This window comes from Mandrillus leucophaeus, unplaced genomic scaffold (assembly GCF_000951045.1).
Source record: "Mandrillus leucophaeus isolate KB7577 unplaced genomic scaffold, Mleu.le_1.0 Scaffold418, whole genome shotgun sequence".
NCBI classification, from domain to species: Eukaryota; Metazoa; Chordata; class Mammalia; order Primates; family Cercopithecidae; genus Mandrillus; species Mandrillus leucophaeus.
Window position 1 is genome coordinate 282,567 of NW_012104454.1, and position 10,082 is coordinate 292,648.

The 10,082-nt window shown below is 46.7% G+C and overlaps 1 protein-coding gene and 1 long non-coding RNA gene across 2 annotated transcripts in view; one reads left to right on the top strand and one right to left on the bottom strand.

Annotated features, from left to right (window-relative positions):
* The window catches only part of ARHGEF2 (Rho/Rac guanine nucleotide exchange factor (GEF) 2), a 65,935-nt gene extending 58,245 nt beyond the window's left edge, over window positions 1-7,690 (bottom strand). The window contains exons 1-2 of the mRNA XM_011992721.1: window positions 7,616-7,690; window positions 6,861-6,978 (exon numbers count right to left, since the gene is read on the bottom strand). The gene's annotated coding sequence lies outside the window, so the exon portion shown is untranslated. The remainder of the gene's footprint in view (window positions 1-6,860; window positions 6,979-7,615) is intronic.
* Window positions 7,691-9,277: 1,587 nt separating this feature from the next.
* The window catches only part of LOC105548627, a 15,926-nt gene continuing 15,121 nt past the window's right edge, over window positions 9,278-10,082 (top strand). Inside the window, exon 1 of the long non-coding RNA XR_001007419.1 lies at window positions 9,278-9,398. This is a non-coding gene — a long non-coding RNA (uncharacterized LOC105548627). The remainder of the gene's footprint in view (window positions 9,399-10,082) is intronic.

A 10,082-nucleotide genomic window follows, 5' to 3' on the forward strand; every position in this document is an offset into this window, starting at 1 on the left:
AAAAAAAAAAAAAAAAAAAAAAACTCTTTAACTCTTTCTATAAGGTAAATACAACCTTGATTCCAAAACTACACACAGACAGTATGACAAAGATAAATTATAGGCTGATCTCTCTTATGCATATAAGTACAAAAATCTGACACGAAATATTAGGAAAGTATAGCTGATTTTATTTATTATTATTACTTTTTTTGAAACAGAGTCTTCTCTGCTGCCCAGGCTGGAGCGCAGTGGCATGATCTCTGCTCACTGCAACCTCTGCCTCCTGGGTTCGAACGATTCTCATGCTTCAGCCTCCCGAGTAGCTGGGATTACAGGAGTGAGCCACCACACCTGGCCATTTTAAATGGCCACAAATTATTTGCAGTTCCTCCCATTAAGAAGGAGCCTGTCTCTTCACTCTGAATCTGGGCTGGCCTGTGACTTACTAGGATGACTAGAGTGTCACAGAAGTGCCATCATGTGATTTTTGAGCCTAAGCTTCAAGAAACCTTAAAGCATCCACTCTCGCCCACTTGGAATGCTATTTTCATCTGAACAAGCCTAAGATGGCATTCTGGAGAGGCCGTGTGGATGAGAAGCAAGGTACTGCAACTGGTAGGCTGCCAGCTGAAATGGTAAGGAAGGCCATCCTCGATCATCAGCTCTATTGAGGTCATCAGACAATGGCAGCCACCTAAATGAGTCCAGGTGAGACCAGCCCAAATTGCCCACCCGAAGAATTGTGAGTTTAAAAAAAAAAAAAAATGTCATTTTAAGCTGCTAAGTTTAGGGTTGGTTTGTTACACAGCAATAAACAATTGATACAAATAAAATCCAGAAGTATGTAAAAACATAAAATGTGTCATGACAAAGTTGGATTTATCCTAACAATACAAAGGTGGTTTAATGTGAGATAAATCCTTACATGTAATTTACCTCAATAATATATTAAATGAGAAGGGGCGTGGTGGCTCATGTCTGTAATTGCAGCACTTTGGGAGGCTGAGGTGAGGCTGAGGTGGGGGATCACTTGAGCTCAGGAGTTTGAGACCATCCTAGGCAACATGGTGAAACCCTGTCTCTATCAAAAATACAAAGTGGCACATGCCTGTGGTCCCAGTTACTCAGGAGGCTGAGGTGGGAGGACAGTTTGAACCCAGGTGGCAGAGGTTGCAGTGAGCCAAGATTGCACCACTGCACTCTAGCCTGGGTGACAGTGAGACCCCCATCTCAAAATAATTAATAATAATATTAATATATTTAAAGAGAAAAAATACATAATCATTTTTGTAAATGCAGAAAAGCATAGGATAAAATCCAATGCCCAGTAATTCTAAAACCAAAAGCTTGGCAATTAGAAATAGAAGGAATCCTCCTTAACCTGATAAAGAATATCTTTTAAAACCTGCAACCAAAAATCAACCTCAATAGTGAAACACAAGATATACTCCCTCTAAAATCAGAAACAATACTTTTTATGGCATAGTTTTTAAGAAAAATAATAATAAAATCCAGAAATAAGACAAGGATGTCCATTATCACCATTTCTGTTCAGCACAGCACTAGAGTCCTATTTTGATGGATTAATGCTGGAAGAGAGGAGAAACACTAAATAATAAATAAATAAAGATAGAGTTCTAGTCAGCACAGGAGTACAAGAAAAAGCAACGAAAGGAGTGGATATTGGAAAAGAAAAAAACAAAGCTCATTTAAAGGTGATATAGGCTGGGTGAGGTGGTTCACACTTGTTATCCCAGCACTTTAGGAGGTTAAGGTGGGAGGATCACTTGAGCACAGGAATTTGAGATCAGCCTGAGTAACATAGTGAGACCCCCGTCTCTACAAAAAAACAAAATAATTAGCTGGGTGTGGTGGTACACACCTGTAGTCTCAGCTGCTGGGGTGGCTGAGGAGGATCACTTGAGCCTGGGAGGTGTAGGTTGCAGTGAGCCACGATCATACCACTGCACTCCAGCCTGGGTGACAGAGCAAGACTGTCTCAAAAAAAAAAAAAAAAAAGTAAAGATGACATAATCGTATACTTAGAAAAGCCAAAAGAAAAAAAAACACACACACAGATAAATGGTTTTAATTTAAAACAAGAGTTTAGCAAGATAAATGACTATAAGATTATTGTATAAGGAATAATTTTTTTTTCCTTTTGAGACAGAGTCTCACTCTGTTGCCCAGGCTGGAGTGCAGTGGCTCAGTCTTGGCTCACTGCAACCTCTACTTCCTGGGTTCAAGAGATTCTCTGCCTCAGCCTCCTAAGCACCTGGGATTACAGGCGCACACCATCACATCTGGCTAATTATGTATTTTTGTAGAGACAGGGTTTCACATTGTTGACCAGACTGGTCTCGAACTCCTGACCTCAGGTGATCCTCCTGCCTCGGCCTCCCAAAGAGCTGGGATTATAGGCATGAGCCACTGCACTTGGCCATGTATGAGGAATAATTTAATTCCATTTCTATAAACCAAAAATAATTATAAAATGTAATTTAAAAATAATGTATTGGCTGGGCGCGGTGGCCCACACCTCTAATCCCAGCACTTTGGGAGGTGGAGGTGGGTGGATCACAAGGTCAGGAGATCAAGACCATCCTGACTAACATGGTGAAACCCCGTCTCTACAAAAAATACAAAAAATTAGCCAGGCGTGGTGGTGAGCACCTGTAGTACCAGCTACTCAGGAGGCTGAGGCAGGAGAATGGCGGGAACCCAGGAGGCGGAGTGAGCCTAGATTGTGCCACTGCACTCCAGATTGGGTGACAGAGCAAGAGTTCATCTCAAACAAAAAAAAAAAAGAAAAAATAGAAAGTATTTTTAATAGTAACAAAAACTACAAGTTACCTAGAAATAAATCTAATAAAGATTGACAAGGCCTGTGTGAAGCAAAAAAACATTTTTTTGAGACGGAGTTTTGTTCTCGTCTAGGCTGGAGTACAATGGCGTGATTTTGGCTCACAGCAACCTTCGCCTCCTGGGTTCAAGCAATTCTCCTGCCTCAGCCTCTCGAGTAGCTGGGATTACAGGCGCCCACCACCACACCTGGCTAATTTTGTATTTTTTTAGTAGAGACAGGGTTTCTCCATGTTGGTTAGGCTGGTCTAGAACTCCTGACCTCAGGTGATCCACCCACCTCGGCCTCCCAAAATGCTGAGATTACAGGCATGAGCCACTGCGCCCAGCCCATGAAGAAAACACTTTATTAAAAAACATTTTTGGCTGGGTGCAGTGGCTCACGCCTGTAATCCCAGCACTTTGGGAGGCTGAGGCAGGTGGATCATAAGGTCAGGAGATGGAGACCATCCTGGCTAACACGGTGAAACGCCATCTCTACTGAAAACACAAAAAATTAGCTGGGCATGGTGGCACACGCCTGTAGTCCCAGCTACTCAGGAGGCTGAGGCAGCAGAATCGCTTGAACCTGGGAGGCGGAGGTTGCAGTGAGCCAAGATAACACCACTGCACTCCATCCTGGGCGACAGAGCGAGACTCCCTCTCAAAAAAAAAAAAATTTTTTTTTTCCACTAGGTAAGGGTAGAGAAATATTTTTTTAAAGACATTTTTTTATAGAAAGCCTAGGTAAATAAATAGCTATATTATTTTTCATGGATAAACTCAATATTGGAAATAGGTCAATTCATCCTACATTAAACTTTGTTTTGTTTTTGTTTTGTTTTGTTTTGAGATGGAGTCTTGTTCTTGTTGCCCAGGCTGGAGTGCAATGGCGCAATCTTGGCTCACTGCAACCTCTGCCTCCTGGGTTCAAGCTATTCTGCTTCAGCTCCCAAGTAGCTGGGACTGCAGGTGCCCACTACCATGCCTGGTTAATTTTGTATTTTTAGTAGAGATGGGGTTTCACTATGTTGTTCAGGCTGGTCTCAAATTCCTGACCTCTGGTGATCCACCCACCTCGGCCTCCCAAAGTGCTGGGATTACAGGCGTGAGCCACCGCACCCGGCCCATCCTACATTAATCTTTGAATTCAGTACAATCTCAATCAAAATCCAGCAGGAATTTTTGTTTTTTAGAAATTGATAAGGTGATTCTAAATGTCACACAGAAAGGCAAAGGACCTAGAATCGCCTGCCACTGCACTCCAGCCTAGGCAACAGAGCAAACTCTATCTCTAAAACATAAATAAAAAATAAAATTAAAATATTCCTAAAGAGAATAATAACATTAGAAGACTTATACCACTAGATTTTAAAGACTTACAGGCCGAGCATGGTGGCTCACGCCTGTACTCCTAGAACTTTGGGAGGCCGAGGCAGGTGGATCACCTGAGGCCAGGAGTTCAAGACCAGCCTGGGCCACGTGGTGAAACCCTGTCACTACAAAAATACAAAAAAAATGAGCCAGACCCAGTGGCACGTGCCTATAATCCCAGCTACTTGGGAAGCTGAGGCATGAGAATCACTTGAACCCAGAGGCTGCAGTGAGCTGAGATTGTCCACTGCACTCCAGCCTGGGCAAGAGTGAGACTCTATCTCAAAATAAATAAATAAATAAATAAATAAGTGATACTGGAGCAACTTGATATTCATATGGGGGAAAAAAAAAAATCTTGGCTGGGCACAGTGGCTGACACCTGTAATCCCAGCACTTTGGGAGGCCAAGGTGGGCAGATTACTTGATGCCAGGAGTTCGAGACCAGCCTGGGCAACATAGGGAAACCCTATCTCTACAAAAATACAAATATTTGGCCAGGCGTAGTGGTGTGTGTCTGTAGTCCCAGCTACTCAGTTGGCTGAGGAGTGAGGATTACTTGAGCCTGAGAGGTGGAAGTTGTAGTGAGCCATGATTGCTCTACTGCACTCCAGCCTGGGTGACAAGACTCTGAAAGAAAAATGAAAGGAACATCTAAAGTTTTAAAAGTGTAAGCACGCTACTGGCCAAACAAAATGAATATTGGAGCTAGACTTGGGTCATGGACTGTCAGTCTGTAACCCCTTGTTTAGCTTAATAAGTCTCAAGCTTTTGGTTTGTGGACATTAGTGTAGTACTTATTCACACTGGCTACTGCAGGAAGAAAGTAAAACAAAACCCCCAAACATATAGACAAAGAGAATATTAAGGAGAACGTGTAAGGATTAGGTGAAGAGTGCTGAGGCAGTAGAGAAGGAAGGCATAAGAAGGAAGAAAACACTAGGGAAAAGGGGGAAGGAAGAAAACATAATACCAAGAAGTGGGGAAGAGAAGAGAAAGGTGGAAGAGAGGGAAAGTTACAAAGGAATAAAGGGGAGAAAAGGAAAAACATTTATTGAGCTCATCTTATGTGCCAGCCTCTGTGCTGAGTACTTTAACACCTTTTGTTCATTTAATAATCACACCTTTAAAAGATAATTATTATTCTGATTTTCAGAAAAATGAAATAAATTGCTCAGTGGGTAAATAAATGAAGGATCTAGCAGTCAGTTCAACTCCAAAATCCTGTCCTTTCTACTATAGCACATTGAAATGGGGCTCAGGGTAGACATGCAAAGATGCTGATAGAGAAAAGCAGTTGATGGGATCACTTGAGGTCAGGAGTTTGAGACCAGCATGGCCAACACGGTGAAACTCTGTGTCTACTAAAAATAGAAAAATTAACCAGGCGTGGTGGCAGGCACCTGTAATGCCAGCTACTCAGGAAGCTAAGGCAGGAGAATTGTTTGTACCTGGGAGGCAGAGGTTGCAGTGAGCCGAGATCGTGCCACTGCACTCCAGCCTCGGCAACAAACCAAGACTCCATCTCAAAAAAAAAAAAAAAAAAAAAAAGGGGGTGATTTTTGCTGCTTCCCTGACAGGCTATATACAGCTCCCTTCAGCCTCTCCCCCAAACCATAGGTGCCCAAACAATGAGGCCAGTGTTGGAACCCCTGGCCAGTTAGACGATGAGCTGGAGGGGAGGCAACATTTAGCCAGCAGGCTTGAGACAATCGGTGTACTTAGGGTCTCCTGGCTAGCAGGCCCAGTGGGGTCTCCAAAGCCCTTCTGTATCCTCAGTGGTCCTTAAACTCTGAAGATCCCCCCAGTTGTGTTTACTTAAGCCAGAAGGCTGGGCAATCTCTATATCCTTTCTCCATCGATCATTCTATGATTATTTTGTTAGAGAATTATTATTGTTCAGAGTACCAGATCTTAGTTGCATTCCACAGATAATAAGTTCGGCTCCAGGCTGGGCATGGTGGCTCACACCTGTAATCCCAGCACTTTGAGAGGCCAAGGCGGGTGGATCACTTGAGGCCAGGGGTTTGAGACCAGCCTGGCCAACATGGTGAAAGCCCATCTTTACTAAAAATACAAAAACTAGCAGGGTGTGGTGGCGGGCACCTGTAATCCAAGCTGCTTGGCAGGCTGAGGCAGGAAAATCACTTGATCCCGGGAGGCAGAGGTGCAGTGAGCCAAGATCGTGCCACTGCACTCCAGCCTGGGCAACAGAGTGAGACCCTGTCTCAAAATAAATAAGTAAATAAATAAGTAAATAAATAAATAAGTTCAGCTCCAAATTGGGGAAATGTGGGGTCCACAGAAAGAAGTGGTTATCATTACTAGGGGAATAGGGCCCTTTTACTGGGAAAGGAACAGATACACCCTCATCAGCACAGAGGCACCAACACAGAAAGGAAAAAACAGAGAGTCTTAGAGAAAGAGACAGAGGCAGGGTACCCAGAGTCAGGGACAGAGCACACAGACCCAGGGAAGCAGACAGAGGCACATAGAGGATAGATTCTGATTCGGTCAGATGGAGTCAGAGCAATGCCTGGACACAGAGAGACCCAGCAGCTGGCAGAACAGAGGAGACATGGAATAGAACGGTGGCTAGACAGGCGAGGGGCAGGAGAGGAGGAGCAAGGCAGGGCCCTTCATGGGGATCTGTCTGTCCATACCAGCCGCGAAGGGTAGCCACCCTGGTGCTGCAGTCCCAGAAAGGTGTCCAGTTCTTCTTGGTTCTGCAAGTAGGGGGCCTCCTCGGGGCCTGGGCATCCCGATGCTCCCAGTCTCCTCCTGAAACACACATTGCCACCACTACTGTCTGTATCCAGTGGCCAGTGACGGGCACCAGGGAGGAACACCGCCTCGCCTCAGCCCAGCCCTATTGCTTGCCCCCAGCCCAGCCCTTCCTGTTGGCATAGGCACAACATAGACCCAAACTGGTCCCACTTTGGGGCTCTGCTTTGCCAGGGCTGCAGAGTTGGCTGTGAGCAAGAGTGGCCCCTGCTGGTCAAAGGGCAGTACTGCCTCCAGAAGAAAGCCAGGGTTCAGGGGAAGGCGAACAGCAAGAGCAAGCTGAATTCTCCCTCCTTGCCTGGTTGCTGATGCCAACCTTTGCCCCTGCTCAGCCAAATAGTGCACTCAGGACTCCCTTCCCTCTCTAACCAAGGGGCAGAATTAATACCTGACTCTGAAAGGTGGGTGACACTTGAAAGACCCTGAGATACAGTTGGTGCCACATAGGGGGGCCCAGGCATTTGGGCATCTCTCTTCCAGCCAGCTACCCTTAGGAAGGTGCCATGAGCCCTGCAGGCATTGCTTCTCATCTGAGTTCCCACCCAAGCCAGTTCAGGGACAAGGCCCAGGGTCCTCTCCCCTCACTCAAACCAGCCAGCCCTGCCCAGGAGCTAGGGAAGGTTGGTCCACTCACCAGAGCTAAAAGAACTTGTTCAAGGGGACCATTTTCAAAGCAGAAAGACAGTGCCCTTCCATGGCCAGCAGCCCCTACAATGTTCACTCACACTGAACTCTTCATGCTGACCCCCGGACCTTCTCTTTCTGACTTCCTCTGACTTTGGGGAAGTGGTCAGGGGTTTTCCACGGGAGGGGGAAGAGATGATTTTTCTGCTCCAGTCCACCAAGTATATGCAGAAGTCTGAGCAAGAACAACTGATCTCACGTGGCAATGCGGGACCATGAATTAATCTAAGGCATCCTGGGTTGTCCTCAGCCTGCAACCAAAAGCCCGGCAAGGACCTGGCAATGGGGCAGGCCCAATGTCCCACCCTGTGACCACCTCTCTCAAGAAATCTCTGAAAGTTCACGGCTAGGCGTGTGGCTCATCCCTGTAATCACACCACTTTGGCAGGCCCCACTTCGTGGGTGGATCACAAGGTCAAGTGATTGAGACCATCCTGGCCAACATGGTGAAACTCCGTCTCTAATAAAAATACAAAAATTAGCTGGGCATGGTGGCATGCACCTTTAGCCCCAGCTACTCAGGAGGCTGAGGCAGGAAAACTGCTTGAATCCGCGAGGCGGAGGTTGCAGTGAGCCGAGATCGCGCCACTGCACTCCAGCCTGCCAACAGAGCCAGACTCCGTCTCAAAAAAAAAAAAAATCTCTGAAAGTTCTTTGGGCCTCAGTTTCCTTATCTGTAAAATGAGGAGATCATGCCATATGCTTTCTGAGTTCCTTATGTGGTTCTATGACACCATTATGTGGTTCTATGAAACCCACCGTAGGAGGCGGAAGCAAGAAGATCCAGTGTCCTGATACTCACCCTGACTCCACACCTCCCACCCACGACTACCCTCAGTCTGCCCTGAGAGAAGGAGATAAGAGCCACTGGGGAGAGGCATATTTTGGAAGGCAGCATCCATCCTCCCCAAAGCCCCACCAGTGGGATTGAGCTCCGGTTCTCCAGGGAAAGGACTGGGGGCCCAGGTCTCCTCGACTCCTGTCGTTCTTCGGATGGTTGTCTCTTCAGGGAGGTAACTAGAGAGTTACCTAGTTCTTTCTCACTTTCCCATTTTCTCCAAGGTCTAGGCCTGGAGGGAAGGAGATACAGGAGGTTCCCTGGGGGCTTACCTAGTCAGTGGGTCCTCGAGCTCCCTGCCAGGCCCCCAACTATGTCTTTTGAAGACGTCATAGTTGCGGCCATGGGCCCGGAAAGCCCCCGACCTTCGGAGGGGTACAGCATGCGAGCCATTCCCCTCCTTTATTTCCCCCGCCTCTTCTTCCTCCAGTTGCTCTCTGGATTCAACTGCAGAAAGACAGCGGCGAGTGTGGCCTCGGGGTACCTGGTCTCCACCTGCGAGGAACACGTCTGGGACGGCTCTGTTCATGGGAGACACACGCAGACCAGTCTGCATCAGCAAGAAAGAAAAGGGTGAGCAGGGTTCTAGAACTCTGGAACCTTGGAAATAGAAGTGTGTCACAGTCAGCTGGGCTTCGGAGTGCCTAGCCACCCCTCACTTTACTAAGACACAGAACTGGAGAATGTGTGGCTCAGGGTCACATTGTGAATTAGCTGCAGAGTCAAGGCTAGAACTTAGGTTTTCTGGATCCCAGTTCAGTGTCCTTTCTAGCACATAAAGAGAACCTCATTGTCTCATTCTTATTCCATTCACTGAGGATTTATATAGCAGAAAACCAAGCAAAGAGAAATAGATATTGTTCCTGTCCTCAAGGAATCAGAGTCTAGTGAGTGCGTGAGTGTGCATGCGTGTGCACAAGCAAAAGCACAAATCACAGATGACTCCATAACTGGCTCACATATGCCAAATGCCACAAGAGAAGTTTCAACAAAAGGCTTTGGGCTGTTAAACGAGTGAGGGCACATGACCAGGTGGGAGACTCAAAAAAGGCCAGGTGAGGTGGCTCACCCAGCACTTTGGGAGTCTGCGGCGGGTGGATCACTTGAGCCCAGCTGTTCTAGACCAGCCCGGGCAACATAACAAGACCCTATCTCCACAAGAAAACAAAATGCTAGCTGGGCGTGGTGGCATGTGCTTATAGTTCTAGGTACTTGGGAGGCTGAGGTGGGAGGATCACTTGAGCTCAGGAGTTCAAGGCTGCAGTGAGCTATGATCACGCCACTGCACTCCAGCCTGGGTGACACAATAAGACCTTGCTTGCTTTTGTTTTGTGTTGTTTTTTGAGACAGAGTTTCGCTCTTGTTGCCCAAGCTGGAGTACAATGGTGCGATCTCGGCTCACTGCAACCTCTGCCTCCTGGGTTCGAGCAATTCTATTGCCTCAGCCTCCTGAGTAGCTGGTATTACAGGCACGCCCCACCATGCCTGGATAATTTGTATTTTTAGTAGAAACAGGGTTTCACCATTTTAGCCAGGCTGATCTTGAACTCCCAGCCTCAGGTGATCCATCCACCTCAGC